At 44.8% G+C, this 21,785-nt stretch overlaps 1 protein-coding gene and 1 pseudogene across 1 annotated transcript in view; both read left to right on the plus strand.

The window, feature by feature from the left end:
* The window catches only part of ZHX2 (zinc fingers and homeoboxes 2), a 94,142-nt gene that overhangs the window by 27,180 nt on the left and 45,177 nt on the right, over positions 1 to 21,785 (plus strand). The gene's annotated exons all lie outside the window — the stretch shown is intronic.
* Positions 4,292 to 5,017, plus strand: LOC125997169 (elongator complex protein 5-like; annotated as a pseudogene).

Genomic DNA, 21,785 nt, shown 5'->3' on the forward strand with positions numbered 1-21,785 from the left:
GGCCCATTGAAGAGTCATTCCATTGGCCTTCTAGGGCTTGCAGATATCGTTCCTAGTATATTTCTCCTGGAAGATTTCCCTGACACACAGCTTTTCCGGCATGGACAAGTATTATTTATTTCCATGGTTAGATATTTCTTCTCAGGAGTATAAGGAAATAGCATAACTACTAATTAAACCTATGATTTCATGGATATTGTTGCTTAGAATAATGCTGGAACTTACTAAAATGAATAATTATTTAGAGAAAAGTGCACAGGTCTATTTTGTGAGGCGTATTTCACAATGGTGAGTTAGCTGAAGCTGTATACTGAAGCAGGAGGTGCCATGCTTGAATGTAAGTTTTATAACCATCATGTTTGGTCTCTCTCACTACTGCCTTCCCCTTTCATCTCCCTCCCTTCTGGAAGAGTGGAAGAAAAATATCATTGTATCTCTCAGTTCTGAAACTCTTAAGCTCTTTCCTGTGGTCTCTGGATGAGTGGATCTGGGGGGAATCCTGTGATTTTCACTTGAATAAGTATCCCTAGTGAATTTGTAGTTCGGTGATGCTCAGATCTTACATCTCAAACAACAGCCTCCAAATGCTCTACCAAACAAGGCTGGTTCTCCTTTGGTGGAGAAATTTGACTTCCATTCCCCTCTCCTGGCAACGAGATCTATGCCTGAGAATAAAATCTCATAAAACCCAATTTAGCTGTTGTGCAATGCTTCCTCCCTAAACCACTTGTATATGCAGATTTAGGGACTGGTTGGCTAATCAGGATTTCTCAATCTCAAATGGCTGATGTTCAGAGCTAACCCTTTGTTATGGATTTGCCATGCACTATAGCTTGTTTCACAATGTCCAAGTCCTCACTACCCGCCATATAAGAGCAGCATCTTCACATCCCAACTGCTGTGATGACCAAAATATGGCTTCAAATGTCACTAAAGATTATTTTAAAAAACATTATGAAACTCCTTACTAGGGTACAGTAATTCCATTCCTCTCTTAAAACCCTCTCAAGTCTGGCCACATGGCTGGGCAAGCCAGCGAGGTGGGTCCCTTGGAGGAGTTTATTGGTTTTCCTAGGCTTTCCCCATTTCCCTCCTGGCTCCAAAGGGAGGGTTTGGGGATGGGGGCTCTGACTTCCAGCTTTCTAGCTCGGGAAGGATCTCCTTCCTTCCAGGGAGCCAGGAGGTTCGGCCAGCATGGCGTTTGGCAGCCCTCCACCATGCCAATGGCCTCTTTTACCGGGCCTAGAAAAAGGTGCGGGACATGGGTCACCCCAGCACCCCTCTATCTCCTTCCTCCGGTGCTCCAGGGCTTTTCCTGGCAAGCCACCGAGGTGGGTCCCTTGTAGGAGTTTATTGGTTTTCCTAGGCTTTCCCCATTTCCCTCCCGGCTCCAAAGGGAGGGTCTGGGGGTGGGGGCTCTGACCTTCCGGCCTTCTAGCTCGGGAAGGATCTCCTTCCTTCCTGGGAGCCGGGAGGAACAGCAGCACAGTAGGTTCTGGCAATAGGACTTATCAGGGAAGTTTCCTTATTAATCCTGTGCATTGTGAAACCGAACATTATGACAAATATATAGATATTATTGTTTTTCATTGCTTGTCATTATCTGAGCGCAGTCCAGGAGCTCGTTTTATTCCTTTTCTTCCTCACTCCCATCTCTTGTTACCCCACATTTAACCATTTTTCTGTACTAATGAATTTTGTTTTGGCCAAGGTGGATTACACATCTTTCACAGTAATTTTTTGGGTGGAGTCTGAAGCTTCAGCAGGCAACGCATCACGGCAAGGTTTCATGCTGTAGGCTTTTTGGCCAAGATAAGGTGAAGATGCAGCCTCGGCTGCCCCCCACAGCCTTCTCTCTCCTTCCTCCCTGTCCCCAGGGTTATTTTTGGACACCTTCTCAGGGTTCCAGCAAGTGGGTTCTGGTGAGGTGCAATTTAAAAGAGACCCCAGGCTTCCTTGCTCCTGCAACGGGCTAGGAGGAGACTGGTGAACTTTCAACTTCCAGCAATTAGGAAGCAAACGCCTCTCGGGGAGTCGGAAGCTTCAGCAGGCAACAAGGGGAGGACATGACTCCATGTTCTCTTTGCTTGTCCAAATCACAGACCAAAGTGGTGTCTCGGAAATACCCCCCTCCCTCCTAGGGGTCCTCAAACTTTTTAAACAGGGGGCCAGTTCACTGTCCCTCAGACCAGTGGAGGGTCTGACTATAGTAAAAACAAAACTTATGAACAAATTCTTATGCACACTGCATATATCTTATTTTCCAATGAAGAAACAAAACAGATACAAATACAATATGTGGCCCGCGGGCCATAGTTTGAGGACCACTGCGAGTCTTGACTATTTCTAAAACACAAAAGGGACACATGTATCTCCTTTGTATATCTCAGATGTATTCCCTTAACATCTATAACTCTTTTCTAACATCCTCATATAGTGACAATTTTGCCCACTGGATTTGTTATTTGATTGTTTGATTTCCCCCCCTTTGAGATCTGTTTTATAAGCAATACTGGTAGAAGAGTATCTCTGTATAGATTTCATGTTTGAATCAAGTTACAGGGAATGTTGGACTTTATTTGTCGGCCCCCAGATGCACCAACAATATCTTGTGGCATTGCTTCTCTTTTGCATAGGCACATTAAAATGGGAAAATAATACATATGCAAACAAGTTCTTATCTAATAGAGATGGGAACACATATTTGGTAATGTAATTAGGCCTTTTACCCTAAACATTGGCATAATGATTTGGCTTAGGCCTCAGAAGAATGGGCATCGCCCACACACACCTGAACAATGGATACCATCTATGGAAACAACACAATTGTCTATAACATTACCAGGATCCAAGCCTCTACCAGGGAAGACCTACCACTGCTTTGGCATTGACTTACTCCAAAGAGTGCTCCCAACACCCAGACAACTCAGCAACAGTCTGCATGCAGAGCAGATCGCTCCGCATTTAATGGTATGCTGAAACTAGAGGATGCTCCACATCAGCCTGACATCAATGAAAGAAATGCACAGAATCCAGAGTCTTTAAATATAAGAATCTGATACCAACAATAGCTAAAGTGTGTAAAAGTTTCACCGGGACCTTGAGAGTGACTCGAGTTGGACGGACTGGTATGCCTGGAACCCAGAGTCGGTCTTATGCCAATAAACTTCTGGGGTGAGGCCTTTTTGTAATCAGGTCAAGGATTTTTTTCCATTTTCCCATTTTTCTGGACCTATGCAAACATTGGCGATTGCCACTACCACACCTTTACTATATTTTTTTACTCTTATCCTTTAAGGAAAAAAAAATACAACTAACTGAACTTAAAAACAAATAACTGTAGTAGAATGCCTGTCTCGAATACAGGTAGGGGATGGGAAGGGGGTAGGGGATAATGTTACACTGGTGAAGGGGGGTGTTCTGGTTATGACTGTAACCCAACTATGATCATGTTACTTAAATAAAAATATATTTAAAAAAAAAAAAGCCTCTCAAGTCACAATGAAATCAGACCGTATCTACTAGCCCTGCACTCTCAGGACTGAATTGTCTGGAAATCCAGGTTCCTAGATGTGAAATGTATGTTCCAGTAGAAATTATTTATCGCTCTCTGGCCCTTTATAAAATTTATTTCGGCCCTTTTTACTTTTTCAGGCTCATGCTATATGGAGTAAAAGAGAATGTTTTATGAAGTGAGTGAAGTAAAATGAGTAGCCTGAAGCCTGGCATAAATTTGCTTAGATTAACTGTAAATTAAAGGGACTTCGTGGAAGCTGAATATAGCCAGGGAAGGTAGTTAGCTATTGGCTGCCTTTACAAGAGAATTCAGCTGAGCCAACAGGTATTTCTGGCTTACTCTGGGAAGCTGGTATGGATGCAAAAATGAGTACGATACTACCCTTTCCTGAGTAGAGGGCATAGACCTATCATAAGCCGTAATTACTATTCCAGAATACTGAAAGAGGCAATGTAATATAATGGTTCTTAGCCAAATTGCCCAAGATCATGTCCTGCTAAAACAAAGTGACCTTGAGCATGTTACATGACTTTCTCTGGACCTGTTTTCCTAATAGTACATTGGAGGGAGAAATAGTCTCTATCTCAAGAGGTGATTTGGAGGATTTGATAAATTCAGATCTATAAGGAACTTAGAAAGGACTTGTGGTGATGTCATCACGGGGCGACAATGAGGCATCGCCTCAGACACGGTGAAGGAAAATGCTGGAGTCCCTGAAGGCGCTGTCAGGAAAACTGCACTGTGCGGCTACCGGGTCCACATCCTGGGCTATGTATGAGATTGGTTTACCATGATCTCTTCAGCGATCAGAGCTCTCGGCTGGTCAGGGACGGAAGGAGCATTCGTGGGGGACGTTCTGGGAACCTTGGGAGCCATGTGCAGGAAGACAGAGCCTCGTCCTATCACCATTGCTCTTGATTCACTCATCTGGCTACTTCTTCAGTTCCCCTGTACCACAGTCTGCCAGACCCTTAATTCTCTCAGCCATCAGGATTCCAGCCCTGGTGATCATTCCCCAGTCAAGTAGGTCCGCATTTTGGGCCTCCTTCATGAAGAGCTCCATAGCTCAAGTCTTGTGGGAGCCTTGAGCAGCCTTGCCCAGTCTGAGGTGACTCTGAGTGGTAAAATGAGTAAGGCCTTGACCACCAACATCTTGTGTCAGAAAGCTGGACATCGCTCAATCCATCAGACTCAGTGGTTCTGACCATTTTGCCTGACTTCGCTGTGAATCTCCAAAGGGGACCCTCCCTTGAGTCTCAGTCCCTCGATCCTCACAAACATCAGGTGGACCCCATGACTCATTTGACCTTTAATCTTCACCTGTCCGAGAAAGAGAAAGAAGCCAAAGACAGTCTGGCCCTGCCTTTCCATTTCAGCTCTGAAAAACAGCAGGCTTTATTGCCCCCTGGACCAGGTCAGGCTACCAGCCATGTTTTTTATGAGCCAGATGCTTATGATGATCTGTACCAAGAAGACCCAGATGATGACCTGGATGTTTGACTGGCCTCTCGACTATAATTCGATGGGGAGGAAGACCCTCCAACGTCTGGCCTTTCCTCCCTGTCCTTGCCTCACCTTTCTTCCCTGTGACTATGAAGGCCCTGCCCTGTGACCCAAGCAGTATCCATACAGTGAAAAGAACACGTTATCTGTATGTATATTTGTACACATATACACAAACACACCAGCCTAATAAACTTTTTATTGGAAAGAAAAGAAAAGAAAGAAAAGAAAAAGAAAAGAAAAGAGAAAGAAAAGAAAAAAAAAGAGAAGAAAAGAAAAGAAAGAAAAGAAAAGAAAAGAAAGAAAAGAAAAGAAAAGAAAAAAAGAAAAGAAAAAAAAAAAAAAAAAAGAAAAGAAGAAAAAAAAAAAAAAAAAAAAAAAAAAAAAAAAAAAAAAAAAAAAAAAAAAAAAAAAAAAAAAAAAAGAAAAAAGAAAAGAAAAGAAAAGAAAAGAAAAGAAAAAAAAAAGGACTTGTTGGGCTACTGAGATAGTACAGCAGTTAGGGCCTCTCTACCATTGCATATGGCCACCCAAACCCTGCCAGAAGTGATCCCTGAATACAGAGCCAGGAAGAGAGTGTGGGTGGGTGGAATAAGAAATACTAATGATGGGGGCCGGAGAGGTGGCGCAGAGCGGTAAGGCTTCTTCCTTGCCGATGCTAGCCTAGGATGGACAGCGGTTCGATTCCCCCTGGTGTCCCATATGGTCCCCCAAGCCAGGAGCAATTTCTGAGCGCATAGCCAGGAGTAAACCCTGAGCATCACCGGGTGTGGCAAAAAAAAAAAAAAAGAAAGAAAGAAAAAGAAAAAGAAATACCAGTGATGAAGAGAAGAGCATAGAGTCAGATACTTAGGTTGAAATTCTTGCTTGACTTTTCTGAACTTGTGCAAACAAATCATTCCATTAATACTCTGTGGCAAGATGAGCTGACCATGGCATTTGACCCCCAGGATAACAATAAAAATAAACAAAATTATCTGTGAAATGCCCAGCCCATCTAGAATGCAATAAGCATTTTTGTTATTGTTGTTATTTTTGAGTCATTTTTTGTTATTGTTTTTATAGCTCTGTTATCATTAATGGAGTTTTACCAACAAAATTTATTTAAAAAAAAAAAAAAAAAAAAGACCAACTATCCAAAATGAAAAGGCCCAGAGAATTTCATCTTTGGGTTAGTTCCTCAGTACCCCCAGAGAACTAGAATTTGAATTCCCAAGGCTGTTTGGGTGAATGCAGAAACATTGGTAATGGTGAGGAAGGGGGGTGGGGTTCACGAGTGCAGGATCCGACTGAAACTAGGACAACTGTCCCTGCCTCCAATCCCCTGGGCTTTCTACAAACCACGACACTCCACCCAACTGAATGATTGCTTCTCCTAGCATTCTTACAAACTTACTCCTTATTTAGACATGCTAATAACTGATTATTCTTACAGATACTCCAAACTCTACATACTCTCTTTCTCATTCTTTATCTTTTAAGATAATTTTGTCCAGAGCTAATCTCTTCTTGACAATGGATTTCTATTTAATTTTTAGAATTCTGCCAACTGATTCACGCAGACAAGCAAGGGCCTTTAGATACTGTTTCCCCACCCCCAAAAAAATGTGTTTATCAGATGCCAATAGTGCCACAAGACAAAAAGATATGAAGCATAACCCAGTTCGGTAATGAATTTAAAATTCAACTAAGGATGTATACCATTCACCTTCAGGAATTATCAGTTATCTGTTATCAGTGCCAAATCCTGAGATGAGCTTCTGTTTTTGTCAGGAGATCTTAAAAGAGAAAAATGTCCGTTGAGAAATGGATTTTGTGTGTGGGATGAAGTGAATAGGACAGATATGAGCAGACAAGTGCAAGTAAAGGGAACTGGATGGAATAAATTATAGATTCTAGAGTAGTGGAAAGAATCTATTGTCATGCTAATGAACAAGGACTCTGGATTACAGACAGTAGAGATCTATAAAATACTTTGGAAAGGAGAATGGATTGTCGCTCTGGTATTTCCTGACTGTATATTTTTTCCTCTCTCTTTAGCTTCAGGAAGGTTAGAAAGATCTGATTATACTGTACATTGGGTGGATCAAAATATAGAAGGATGGAGAGTAAATAAGCCAAGATGGTGCTTCAGTGAACCTAGGAGAATAAATATTGCTAATGTTGGTGGAATTCTACTTCTAGAGCTATGGAATAGAACTATTTTTTTCTTTTTTTACAACTAAAATCTCTAAACATCATGTATAAAACAATACTCTAAAAGGTGAAAGAAGAAATATCATCTAGGGGTTGCATACCACAACATGGTGAGAGCTCGTGGGTTTTGGTGAGGGTTTGCTTTTTTCATATATTGTGTTTCCTAAACTTGGAGCTAAAATATCTGTCAATGTAGATATGTTAAAGGGCATGTGCTCTCACAAACTAAAATCCCAACCGAAATGCATATATATTCTCTCCCTCCATTCTTCCTTCCCTCATTCTCTCCCACTCTTCCTCCTTCCTCCCTCTCTTCCTACTTCCTTCCTCTCTTCCTACTTCCTCCCTCTCCCTTCCTCCCTCCCTTTCTTCCTCTTTCTCCCTCCCTCCCTCCTTCTTCTCCTTTCCCTTTCTCCTTCCCTCCCTCCCAGGAATGGGAAAGTAAATATGTAATCAATAATCATGCTACAAACTGTGACCCACTAACTCCCACCTACCAGCAAAAGATAAAGGGGGTGCCTAGATTACTGCCCTGTGAGGTTGTGGGTATGCACCACCCTACCTCTGCACCCCCTAAATTGACCAAGGCCTTGTTGGAAAATCCAAGTAGGATAAGAGATTGCCTGTCTGATGGAGACGGTCACCCCCTCCCTCAGAGTCACATGAGAGCATCCCCTCCCAGCTCAGAAGGCTCCAGTGGAAGCCTTTGGGGGACCAGGAACATCCCTGCCTGGTGATAATCTCCCCATTACAGTGCTAAGTGAAGACTAAGGGATGAAGAAGACACCCCACCCAGTAGCTCCAACAGTATGGCAGTTTCTCAAGAAAAACAAACTACACTAGGCTACCAATGGGCCAATTCAGGGCCCACAAAGTGAAAGTACAGATAGTAAAGCTTTTGCTTTACATACTGCCCACCCAGGTTGAATCCCCAGCATCGTCGGGTTCTTTGAACCCACCAGGAATGATCCTTGTGTGCAGAGGCAGGAGTAAACACAGCTAGGTATGGCCCAAAACACACCAAAAAATAAATAAGACCAACTCTTATTCAATAATAGCCAAAAGCTCAAATTTTAATATTAAAAAAATCACTCAGGCCCAAAATATTGCAAACTGAATGAAAAAAAACAAAAACAACAACAAATAGTTAGTATTATCTGGCAAAGATTTTAAAGCAGCCACTATGAAATTTTCATTAAACTATATATGCACTTAAGAAGCAAATGAAAAAAATATATGTCTCAACAAAGAAGTTGAAGTAAAAAGAATGGCATGGAAGTTTTAGAACTAAAAAATACAACAACTTATATTTAAAACCCACTGGATGGTCTCAACAACCTAATGGAAGGAATAGAAGAAAGATTCCATGAACTTGTCATTGGACAATAGAAACTATTTCATCTGAACAATAAAGAGAAAATCTACTGGGAAAAATTAACAAAGCCTCTATAGAAGCATAAAAAATATTTAATATCCATGTCATCAGAATTTGGAAAGAGGGGAAACAGACGCAAAGCAACTCTAATAAATAATGACTGGGGAAAATCTTTAATTAAAAAAAAATATGCCTACAGAGTAAAGAAACTAAATGATTCCAAACAGGATTAATCTAAAGAAATCCACACCAAGACATGTAAGCTATGAACTGAAAACAAAAAGAAACTTGACATCGCTGCGAGTGAAATAATACCTCTCTTTGTGGAAGAAAGAGTATGAATGACAGTCATTTTCTCATCATCAAAGAAGGAAGAACGAACACAAGATAGTTTTCTACGTGGCTTTCCTTCTTGAAGATGGACCACAAAGATGAAGCAGAGAATGAGAATTTGGAGAGAGAGAAAAAAATAGACTGATTCTGAAGAATCCTATGAGAAGGAAGAACAGTAATTTGGTTTCTTCTGCCCGGGAAAGAAAAACAAACTCCTGAGCACCTGAATGGAAGGCACCATTTGTTGACACACTTGTTTCTTATTGTTTAAATGAGTAAAATGAAATGACTGAACATAGGAGGGCAGCCATAGATCTTTCTTCCTTGTACTACTCTGGAACTTTACAAGTTGTCTTGGAATCTTAAACTTTACCTTATGCCATCACATAAAATAGCTATTTGGAGATGACTTGGAGCTATTTGGAAGAATCTTTTCAATTCAAGTCTTCAGGGCCAGGGAGGTTCGTACAAAGGGCTGCAACGCTAAGCTCTGCGTTCAACCCCAGATATCTTGTGGCTCCAGGAACACTGCTGGGTGTAGCCCTGGTGGCCCCCAAACACATCCAGACCAAGTATCACCAGAAACAATGCTCAGTCACTCTAAGCACTGCTTGGGACGCTGACTAACTCAATAAATCCAAATTTATTGTTGAATTAGAAAAAAAAAATATAGTACCTGGGCTATGAACATCACCAGTATTCCTAAAGACCAAGAGCCTGAGACATTAATTCCAGCTCTGTGAACTAATATCTGGTAGGGCCTGTGCAATACGCACTGCAGGTACAGCTCTTGTCTTGCATGTTACTTACCCAGGTTTGATTCCTGGCACCCCAGATGGTCCCTCAACCCTGCCAGAATCCTGGCTCTGATCACAACCACGTCCTGATCACAGTCCTGATCACAACCAGGTGTGCCCTCTTTCAAAAAGAAAGAACAAGAGAGAGAAAGAAAGCGTGGACACTATGACTTGCATGCAGATAGTCAGTTTAATAATGCTATGTAAGACTGAGAAGCTAGCTAATCCTTATTGAAAGTTAACATCTTCAGGATCTGTTATAGTTATAATTAAGTCGGGTGCAGAATTAATGAGAAACTGAAAACTCAGTTGGGGAGTATTTTATGTTCCACTGAGATAAGGAAACCCGTCCAAGAGCAAGATGACTCTTCATGTGGATGGGGAGTAATACTGTGATACACAGTTGAATAAATCAAGGAAGAAGCCACTGAATAATGCAGCTAGTACAATTCCTTTTGTGAAAAAATACACTCCCCATGTGGGTGTGTTTGCACATGGGAAAAGGAGAGTCATCAAACTGTTAAAAAGCAGTGCCTTCTGGAGTGCGGAAATAGCAAAGCAGGAGGGGGCCCTTTACTTCAGACACTTCCAGTTTCATGAAAAATCATACATTGCTTGTGAAATTAAAGCATGTAAATAGTTACAACGTTGGGAGAAGGAAGGAAGTGTGGGGTTGAACCTGGCTGTGCTCAAGGCTTGCTCCTGACTCTGTGCTGAGGGATCGTTCCAGGGAGTGCTCAGGGAATCAGAAAGGCAGTTGCACTCCCCACTATACCACCAGTGCTGCCATATTGCAATGCCAGGGATTGTACTAGGATCAGTTCATGTAGCGCAAGGGCCTTAACCCTTGTACTATTTCTCTGGCTCCACTAGTTACAACTTAAAGCCAGAAAGACCCACCAGGTCTCCACAACTGATTAGCTCTGGGAAGCTTTGAACTGGAGAAATAGTACAAGGGTTAAGGTGCATCAACTACACCTGTCCTTGGCACATAGGACCCCTGTGCATCATCAGGATCCTCCCCAGAGCCTAAAATAGCCTCCCCTCATCACTATCAGGTGTAGTCCCAGATCCTTTCCCAAATAAATTTTAAATAACAAGATGGGACGCCTCCAGGGAGTGTTGGAAGAAATAAAATGAGTAGAAACTAGGGGGGGCCAGTGGCCCAGGAGCCTGAAGTTAAGACCTCAGTTTCTTTGTTTTCATGCCCGGAGTCACCCAATCAAATCAGAATATTCGTGCTTGCGAGAACCAGTTTTATGACGCATATCTCAGAAGAGCCATGGGGATTCTCTGAGATCAGAGCTGCATCAAGGGCCTGAGTTTAGGGTATTCCCATGGGGGGAGTAGTGTCAGTATCTCCTCCCAGTTCCTCCTCATGGAAGGATTCGTGGGGGGAAGTTTGCTAGGCCCTGCAAAATAGCTTCTTATGGGAATAGTCAGACTGGAAATGCTGGTGACCTTTCTCTCTCTCTCTCTCTCTCTCTCTCTCTCTCTCTCTCTCTCTCCCCTCTCTCTCGTCTCTCTCTCTCTCACTCTCTCTCTCTCTCCCCTCGCTCTCTTCTCTCTCGCTCTCACTCTCTCTCTCTCTCTCTCTCTCTCTCTCTCTCTCTCTCTCTCTCTCTCTCTCTCTCTCTCTCCCATCCCTCTCATCAGACATCAGCCCATAAGAAGGCTTTCCACTGTTCCCCAGCTTTCATGAATTAGACTTCTGACTAGAACACTTCTTTTTGGGAACACTTACACCCCATTTACCATTGAGTGATCTCTAAGCAGCTAGAAAGCAGAAAGAGTGTGAGTACCTTCCCCCAAAGAAGTGCTCCGTCTCCTGAGCTGAGTTCTGTCCCCCAACAGTTTCGTTTCACCCCAGAACATTAGTTTGTGATCTGTAGTTGCCTCTCTTCCTTGGCTGTCACTTGAGTTCTAACTTGTTCTAGAAGTTTTAACTTTCGCCTCCCTGGTTTCAGCATTGTCAGCTCAGAGCCAGCAGGTAACAGGACACACCAGCTTGAAGCTTCAAGCTTGAAGCTTCAATAGATCTTTTTGGCTGTGTAGCTAGAAGGAGTTGTTTTGTTTTGTTTTGATTTTTAAAGGGACAACCTTGTGAATAGTCTTTGCTCTTTAGGTTAATTTTTAGACTTTGCATCCCCGGAGGGTTCTAAAAATAGGCTAAGCATTCCTCTTCATTTAAAAGATCCTTTGAAAATGGTTTTCATTCTTGTTTACAATGCTATTAATAATGGTTCCTCCCGGATGTAAATCCAACACCACAGCCTTCACATGTGTCCCTTTCCCTCCTCATTTTTACTAGCCTCCCTTCATCTCTGCTGCCTTTCCTGTTCTATGGAGTGTGAAACTCACGAGGGCTCCCGAATTCTCTCCAACTTTCTGGGGTAGGGGGTCACCTCAACTTTTTGTCTCCTATTTCTCCCACTAGGGAGACCTAGTCTGACCTTATGTCTCATTTGTCCTCTTCCAGAACCTTTGTCGCATTCCCCCATCTGGTTTCACTCCCCCATCCATCTCTCACTGCAAGGCCAGGGTAATCTTTGTTGTTTTTTCAGGGGGTTGTCCTACACCCAGTGGTAATCAGGGTTTACTCTGAGCTCTGCACTCAGAGATCACTTCTGGGGATGCAAAGGCAACCACCACCTTCCTTGTCCTCTCTCTAAGATAATTGGTCACGCTGTTGCCTGCTCCAGCACCCTCTATGAGTCCAGGTTTTCTTGACTTCCCTGACTCCCATCACTGCCTCACCTAAGGCTCAGACCCCACCGCTTTCCTCACAGCTCTTCTCCTGCCCTGAAAGTGCATACTCACAAAATTGCCTGTTCCACTCCTTCCCAGCCTTTGCCCTGCAATTTGTCTGTCCAGACCCCCTCGTCTCTTTTTCATTCATCTACATGCAAACTCCTACATGCATCTCAAAACCCACCTCAGGAGTGCCCTTCTCAGAGAAGCAAATCCAGGTGAGAAAAATTGGAGGCAGACCCAGGACTGAAGAGTCTTCCTTCAGTCATCCTTGTAGCAACTTGCTTTCTGAGATTCAGGTGGTGTCCCGGGGATGGCTGCCTTCTATTCATCCACAACCCCACTCTAAATGTAGGTCCTAGACTCATCCTGGGCTTGGGGACACAGAAGCTGCCTAAAGTCACACAGTTTCTTTTTTCTTTCTTTCTTTTTTTTTTTTTTTTTTTTTGTGTGTGTGTGTGTGTGTGTGTGTGTGTGTGTGTGTGTGTGTGTGTGCGCGCGCGCGCACGCGCGCGGGGTGGGTGGGGGTCTCACCCGGCAGCGCTCAGGGGTTCCTCCTGGCTCTACGTTCAAAAATTGCTCCTGGCAGGCTCAGGGGACCATATGGGATGCCGGAATTCGAACCACCGACCTTCTGCATGCAAATCAAACACTTTACCTCCATGCTATCTCTCTGGCCCCACAGTCAGTTTCTTGTTTAAATTAGGATTTAAACTCCAGTCGGCCAGACAAACTTGCTTTTCACACACTGCAGTGTTCTGCTTCTCAGTGCAGTGTTTCTCAACCTGCCATCGCCATTTCCCAAATAGTTGGGAAATCAACATGATGGGCAGGACAAAGCTTTCTCCCTTCTTCTACCATCTCTCACAGTATCACAGGGTTTTCTGTACCACTCAAGGCCATGCCCCCAGTAAGTTCAGCCACCAGAGCTGAGGGTGAGGATGGAAAGCAGCCCTGTTGGCCTCTAGCAGTGAAGGGAATCGAGATGTCTCTTCTCCATGGGACTCTCCTTACAAAACACATCATCTAGAATTTCAAGAGTGTGGCACCAAAGCTGTTTAACCCAAAACTCAGTACCTACTTCTGAGCCCAGGCCCTGTCTGCCAAACCGGTCACATGTTCCTGGAAGTAGGTCAGGACAGGGAAATTTTTTTTTAATGAAACAAAGCTTGGGGAAAGGTTAGAATTCACCTTGTGGAGGGAGGGCAAGTGCCCGTTGGTTTGATAGTTTGTATTTATTGTGGGGATAGGGCCTCCCAATCAGTGCTCAGGGGTTCCAGGGCCTACTTCCAGTGACACTTAGAGACTGGAATGGTCAGTTCTCAGTTCTGGAGGCCTCCAGAACCACATCTAGCACTGCTCAGTAGGAGCCATACATGCCTGAGCCATAAATGTCCATACATCATGGGTCTGGCACATGCAAGCATGTACAGCAACCATGAAAGCCCTCTGTGCCCAATTCAGGTTTGTTCGTTTGGTTCTGGTGTTGAGGTCACACCCAGTGGTGCTGAAGATTTACTCTTGGTTCTGTGCTCAGGGATCACCCCTGGAAAAAGTTCAGCAGACCATATGAGATCTGAGGAGCCAATCTGAGCAGGTCACATTCCAGGCAGGTGTCCCACCCCTTTAGATCTCCTATGTACTATATCTCTCTGGCTCTGTTCTTAGATATCACTCTACATTCACACACGGGCTGGCCACATAAAATGCCTTTTGTAAGATGATTCACAAAGGCATCTGGAAACCAAAAATTCGGGTCCCTTATCCTGTGCTAGGGACAGCTTCTTTGCCAACTTCTCTCTTTCCCCTTCACCCCAGAGCCCCATGAACCAAAGGGGCCATGCAGTGGGTAGAGTTAGATTTGGAGGGCACATACCAACAAGTCTTGCTACCTTATCAACCTTTCTATGTCCCCCAAGCCCATCATTCCTCCAATCAATGACACATACCCCTTCCTTCCTTCCAACCGCAACACCCCCATACTCAGGATTTCTGGATCCCAGGGGCACAGGGACCAGCCAGGACCTCAAGAGAATCAGAACAACGTTGCAATATAAGTGACTGTTGACATTCACAAAACGGAAGTTTGCAGATGGTCCTCAGCCCTCCTCCTGAACCTTTGGGACTTTGCCCTCAACAAGTCTGATCCAAACTCCCAAGGTTCCCAGGACTTCTCGGAGGTATGGAAGGACTAACCCTAGCTAGAACCCAGAAATGCAGCGCTGCAATCTGGGCAGAGATGGGGTGCCAAGCCCACACCTTGAAGTCATCACTTCCGCTCCATCACTGGGCTGGCATCCTTGCAGAACTCTCCTTCTGCAGGTTCCTGAAAAGCGAGGGGGATTATGGGTGCACTGCACCGAGGGCTGTAGGCAGTGGGGTTGTGAAGAGGAGAGAGACATTGTTCTGGCTAAGGATCTGGGAGCCCGAACAGGGACACAAGTAAAGCTAGAATTCTAAAGACCTGCTGGAAGGCCAGGGGTTTAACTCAGTGGTAGAGCACTGGCTTCTGATGGTGTGAGGCCCTGGGTTCAATCCTCCACTATCAAAAGGAAAAAAAGGGGCAGTTGGAGTGATAGCACAGCAGTAGGGCTTTGCCTTGCATGCGCAGAACCAGGTTCAATCCCTGGCATTTCATATAATACCCCAAGTACCAGCAGCAGTGATCCCTGACTGCAAAGCCAAGATTGAACCCTGTGCACTGCCAGGTGTAAGGGGGTGGGGAACAAGAAAAAAAGAGTTACCATGGAGTTGGTCCCACACTGGAGCACATGTATTTCATGCAAAAGCCCATGTTTTAACCCTGGCACCACATGGTTCCTCAAGTACTGGGCTGAGAATAGCCCCTATTCTGCCAGGCATCATTTCAACTCACCAAAAAAAAAAAAAACCAAAACACTATCCAGTATCACTTTCACATTGTGGTCCCAGTGGGTCCATAAGAATGATTGTGGGTTGAGAGAATAACCTTGACCCTAATACAGCTGTTGTTTGCACCTGAGCTCAAAGCTAGTGTGGACCTTGCCTGACCGTGACTGGCAGTCTGGGAGTGTTATCAGTGGTTTCTCCAGAGAGAAGCAGAAAACCCAATGCACCATGTCTATCAGCCCCTGCTGTCTGGGCTCTCAGCCATGTCAGGTCAGAGTTGCTTCTAAAAGGCTGATTTGTGGCATCATACAGGTCACAGTTTGCACTGTGGTCACCGAAATGAAAATGTTCTGGAAAGTGGGTGGATGGCTAAGAAATGGCCTTTTGATGGAAAGGACTTCCCTCAGTTTTTTGTCAGAGGCATTAAAACACATGACTAAGAACTAGTCTCCTATCAGCCCTACTGTATGCTCTTTGCAGCCAGGCTTCTAATCAGCCCCTCATAACTGCATGTTAGGATCTTGTCTATGTCTACTGTCCACACATTAGTAATTCTGAAGCACTTACTGCAGGATGTGTCCTGGGAAGACAATGACAATAAATCACAGGGTCCATGTGCCGTTTTCAATCATGCAGTGGGGTGGAAGAAGATATGAACATCTTCCTTCACAGCCACTTTCCAGTTTACCTATTTCCCACCCCTCGTCAGTCCAGTTTCTGGGCCTGTTCTATTCTAGAAAACTTTGTACAAATAAAATCCCACAGTACGGGCACTTCTGTAGCTTGTTTATTTCATTCAACAGAATGTTTTGTTCAAGGTCCATTCACTCGTCAGCCATTTGTTTTTGTTTGTTTGTTTGGGTTTTTTTTGCCAAGTGAGATTCTGTTGTATAAGCAGATCATTTTTAGTCCTTAGTGACTAGATAATCCCACTTTGGACTGTTAGAAATAGTTGTGATTGCTCTGAGCATCCACGTACATATTTTTATACCAGAGGAAACTATATTTGAGCCCACCACTGAAAGTTAGTGACTGTGCTCTTTGGCAGCTTCTGGTCCCCAGATAATTATGACTTCGTGGACCTGGTTTGCTGTATAGCTAAGCATATTTTAAGGTGGTAAAATGCATCATCTGGCACTATACCCTTGCATATTTTAAGGTGGAAGAATGCATCATCTGGTACTATCCCTTAGCTGAGCCTCATAAACTGACTGGGTAAGAATAGATAGCTGATGGGGCCGGGTAGGTGGCGCTGGAGGTAAGGTGTCTGCCTTGCAAGCGCTAGCCAAGGAAGGACCACGGTTCGATCCCCCGGCGTCCCATATGGTCCCCCCAAGCCAGGGGCGATTTCTGAGCACATAGCTAGGAGTAACCCCTGAGCATCAAACGGGTGTGGCCCAAAAAAAAAAAAAAAAAAAAAAAAAAAAAAAGAATAGATAGCTGAGGAATTAGCTAGCAATCATATTCCTCGGTAGACTGTCCCTCGTGACCAAAATGGGCTGAGAACTAAGATTAAAGAGCCCTCTCCTGAGCAACCCTAGACGTGGCATTCAGGGAACTTATTGAGATGTGTAGTCTACTCCACAGTGGAATTCAAATGAAAGTGAATGACCCTCTCTGTGCTTGAACTCCGTCACTGACCACAAGGCATGTGTTTCAAGCCATTCATGGTTCTTTCCCAAACTGATCACCCCCATCAACCGATTTTAAGACTACACTCAGTATTAATAGAAAAATAAATACATGTGCATTGTGTACGGCAAACTGCCAATTCCATTGGATAAAACCATTATTTGACTGCCACCTTAAAGAGCTCTACTGGTTCCTGGGACAAACCTTTTCTGATGTCCACCCTACAAACTTCACACACTCTTACCCTTATGGACAGTGTGGAGGCAGTAAGGAACAGATGAGCAGCCTGGACCAAGATGGCGGCTTATGCTAAACCAAAAGGACAGAGGCACTAGAACTACAAGCATTAGAGAGCCCTGAGCCTGGATCCCCATAACCATGCATGGTGCAGTGGGAGAGAATGGGGCAGAGTCAGCAACAACAGCCTGAGCAGATGGCATTAGCCTTCAAACCAAGTGGCACAAGTGCCCTTCTGCTGCTCTCTCAGCCATGCCTGCAGGCTCCAGCTCAGCCCTGGCCTACTTTCAACCTCATTATCTGCTACCACTCCAGCAAACTGCTTGCTCGTCTTGCTTCCCAAGACCTGCCCTTATAGGCCTATCACTGGGCATTTTACCACTTGTAAGACTCTCAGTTATCAAAGCCTCAGATTATTAAAAGGCACAGCCCATTTCCTTTCTTACAAAAGTGACCCTCTAGACTCCCCAATAAGTCTCCAGTGCGTATTCAGATGTTCCAGTCCCCTCCTGTGGAAGTGGTTTGTTCCTGGTTGCTTTTCTCTGTGAGCTTTTTTTCATCTCCCTCTTGGAGTTTTCTGATGCGCCATGTCTATAATTCAGTTATTCCCAGAGAAACTCCCTTTTATTTTCTGGGGTGTGCAACATAACTCTTTGCTACTGTTCCACTGCTGTGAGGATTTGCTTATTCCCAAAGGGCCAGGTATCATTTATTCTTTGCAATCCCTAACCTGACTTCCAAGTTGTGCCTGTCGCATTTGGTTCTTTATAGCCATCACCAGACATTTTATGTCTCCCTCTCCCCAACTCTCTGCTGTCTCTTGGTGATGTTGTTCTTCCATTCTTCTAGAACAGAGCAAACATCTCAGAGCCCCTGGAAGGCTGGAGCCCAAGCCCTAAGAGCTCTGTCCCTCCAGTCCCCATGCTTTATTTATTGATTGATTTCTGGACCACACCCAGCAGTTCTCAGAGGTCACTCCTGGCCCTGCACTCAGAAATCATCCCTGACAGGCTGGGGGACCATATGGGGATGCCGGGAACCAAACCAGGTTCCTCCAGGGTCAGCCCGAATGCAAAGCAAATGATGCACTAATGCTATGCTAACTATGCTATCTCTCCTACCCATCCCCATGCTTTATTGATGCTGCAGTGACACCTGATAGTCATGAGACTCTGGAAATAGTACGCAGTGGTCCACCAACATACCATTACCTGCAAGGGTGGTCCCCATACAGAGTGACTGAGATGACAAAGAGATGCCCAGACCAAGAGCATGACTAAGGCCGCATGGTACTACCACCGAAAGATCTCCACAGACTTTCCTTCCCTCTCTCCTCTGAACTCAAAGACCTCACCTCTACATTTCCCCCACCTTGAAAGACAAGAGTGTTCCCAACATTCTAGGAGATTTCCCTGTGTGCTCCTCAGCATCATTTGGGGAGCTTAAAAACTGCCTCATAGGAAATAGGGGAGCAATCCTGAATGGAGAGGTTGGGGATTGCATTTAGAAAATCTTCTGGGCCCGGAGAGATAGCACAGCAGCGTTTGCCTTGCAAGCAGCCGATCCAGGACCAAAGGTGGTTGGTTCGCATCCCGGTGTCCCATATGGTCCCCCGTGCCTGCCAGGAGCTATTTCTGAGCAGACAGCCAGGAGTAACCCCTGAGCACCGCCGGGTGTGACCCAAAAACCAAAAAAAAAAGGAAAGAAAAGAAAAGAAAATCTTCCCATTTCCTCCTGCTTTTGCTTTCTTGGAGGCCAGGCCCAGAAAGCATTACCTCTCTCAGTTAGGGGTGATTCATGAAACCTTACTCGTTCCGGTGGGATTGTATGATTTTCTCCAGAAGGCAAAGAAAAGTAGAGAGCAGAGGAATAGGGCTGAGGAGCTCCTTTAAGTCTCATCCACACAGACTTGTTTGATTCTCAGCTGCACCGGGATTCTTCCTTGGTGCTGTGAGGTCGATTGTGACACTGTGCTGTCACTTGAAGGCCCTATAAAGGTGATACTATGTGAGGCAAGGAAGGGATTGACAGGGGGGGATTTTAAGTCTCCAGTTCTCCTAAATGCATTCGCAGGCCCTGGGCTCTGCAGCTTCCCTGACCCTTGTTCCTGGTCGCCCTGATCCCAAGCAATGACCCCTGAGTGCTCTGACTCCATCATTTTCCAAGCCCAACCACTGCCAGGAAGGTCAGCGGGGCCACTTGCCTTGGTGGGTTTCCAATGATCTGCCTTGATGTGCAAATGGCAGGTGCTAACTCCTTTCTGCCTGTCTCCTATCCTCCTGGCTCTTTTATGAGATGACAGACTTTTTCATCTACACTTTGGCCCCATTTTCCTCCTTCTCAGCAAGGCTCCAAAGACAGACAGGACAGGCAAGGAGAAGATGAGTGCTTTCCCACCGGGCAGGGTGACCTGGCCCACGCTTCTTCCAGCCATGGCCCTTTGAGCTGTCGAGGCTGGGAAGGGAGCGAGAGCCCCGGGTTAAAAGGGGCACCTCGAGGAAGTGCATTGCATCCTGGGAATGCTTTAATCAGCCCATTGGCTTTGTGCCTCCAACTTCAATCCAAGGGAAAAGGGCTTCAGTGCTTTATTTTTTTTCTTTCTTTTTCTTTTCTTTTCAACCTAGACGCACTGTTGTGAGATCCGGGGCTGAAAACGTATTGTGTCTCTGACACTCTGCTTTATGAGCATCTGTTATCTGTACACTCCGTCCTTAGTTCTATGCTCTCTTTGCTCGTGATCTTGCTTTACAGATTTTCTCTCTTTATAAATCCCAGGTGGGTTTCCTCAATGAAAGAAAGAGGAGCTTTTCCCCTCTCATAAATCTTCTTTCCTTCTCTCCCTCATGTAACCGTTTCTCGGTAACATTCCTAGCTGCTATCTAAGGAGCTGGGACTGGAACCCTGAACAGAGCAAAGTCCATTTATTTTTTGTTTTGTTTTGGGATCACGCCAGGCCAGGCTAAGGAGATCTTCCTGGCTCTGTGATCAGGGGGCCATAAGCAGTGCCAGGCATCAAAACAAGGTTGGCAACATGCTGTATGATTTTTCCCCAGTCCTCAGACAGAGTCCTTACTCCTTTGAATCAACCTGCCCTACTTTCCACAATCTCCAACTTCACTTCCCATCACTTGTCCCCTAATCCAAGCCATTTCTTATCTGCCTCTATCTTTGGGTCTCCCCTGGACTCCAGGATGCCTTCCTTTATCAATGTGTCTGTGATCCCTAATTCACCTTGTATCTCTGAAAAGCCCTCCAGCATCTCTACCCCATGACAGGCAGTTGGCAACCCCCTGCCATTGCCCTGAAAGTCAACATTCCTGGAGTCTTTTTAAGGTCATGACACATAAGCCTTTGTACTCTTCCTATAGGTATAGAGCAGCTCCAGCCCCCTACATGTGGGCATCTTGGGTGAGTGTTTCTTACTGTGGAGGCCTGTGAAAATTTTCTCCCCTTCATAGGGCTTCTGCTTGCATCCCTATAGGACCACAACACATCTACAATAAGATCTCACCAACTATCTAAACCACTAAGATATCCTCCACCTGCAGTGAACACCACAAGCTGACAGTGGACTTGCTTTGATATGGGATGGAAACTTGCCCAGAGTGACAGTCCAGCATGGGCCCAACCAAGCAGGGAGGCTGCACACAGAGAGCTTTGCTAAGATAACCCCATCCACTTTCCCTTATTCCCTCCTCTTAGAAGCAGGCATGTCTCCTCAGGATCTGGGCCAAATGATCTGATGAAGATCAGGTGCCCAGCACTGTCAGGCCTGCATTTCCTTCGGATGACTCAGCTAGTGTTCTCAAGTCAGGGATTGTGCCTTCTCAAAGGATGCATCACTTCCCATACAGATGCTAGGTCTCAGAATGAAAATATGGCATTGGCAGGCCTGACCTGTGGAATTCCAAAAGCACTCTGACATGTCTGACTTGCTCGACTAAGGAACTCAGTCGGGGAGATGACACAGACACCATCCTTCCACTTTCCTTGCTCATTATAGACATCAGTATCTTATCACAGCATGGTTGAACCATTAAGAGTCCACTGAGCACACCATTCTGAAAGCAATACACTCCTCTCCTTTCCAGGCTTTCTGGAGCTTCTCATGCAAATGATTCCACTTCCTTCTTCCCTGGCCTGGTTCTCTGGACTCAGGTACTCTTGTCTGTATTTATCCAGATCATAATAAAACAACTCATGGCCAACACCCAGAGAGCTTTTACTCAGGCACTATTCTTAGTACCTCTTATTAAATTTGTTCTCTACTTATTTGGATGAAGTCATACCATTACCATCCCAGTTTTACAGAGACATCAAAATTTCACAGCTCCCATGTGAGAAACTCAGTTCTACCTACATTTGTCACTTTTCTCTCTAAATTGCATTTTTATTGGGCTACTCAGTATGCCAGGCATTTCCCTGAGCTAGAGGAGGGGAATTTCCCATGTCACAAGCCAAGTAAAAGCCTATAAAAGCATGTTGTCTGTCCCTGTACATGATGGGACAAGTACATGGTGGAACTTACCACCTGCAGCCCATCTGTCTACATTGTACAGCCTGAAAATGCTGTTAT

The sequence above is a fragment of the Suncus etruscus genome, chromosome 19 (genome assembly GCF_024139225.1).
Source record: "Suncus etruscus isolate mSunEtr1 chromosome 19, mSunEtr1.pri.cur, whole genome shotgun sequence".
In the NCBI taxonomy this organism is placed as follows: domain Eukaryota; kingdom Metazoa; phylum Chordata; class Mammalia; order Eulipotyphla; family Soricidae; genus Suncus; species Suncus etruscus.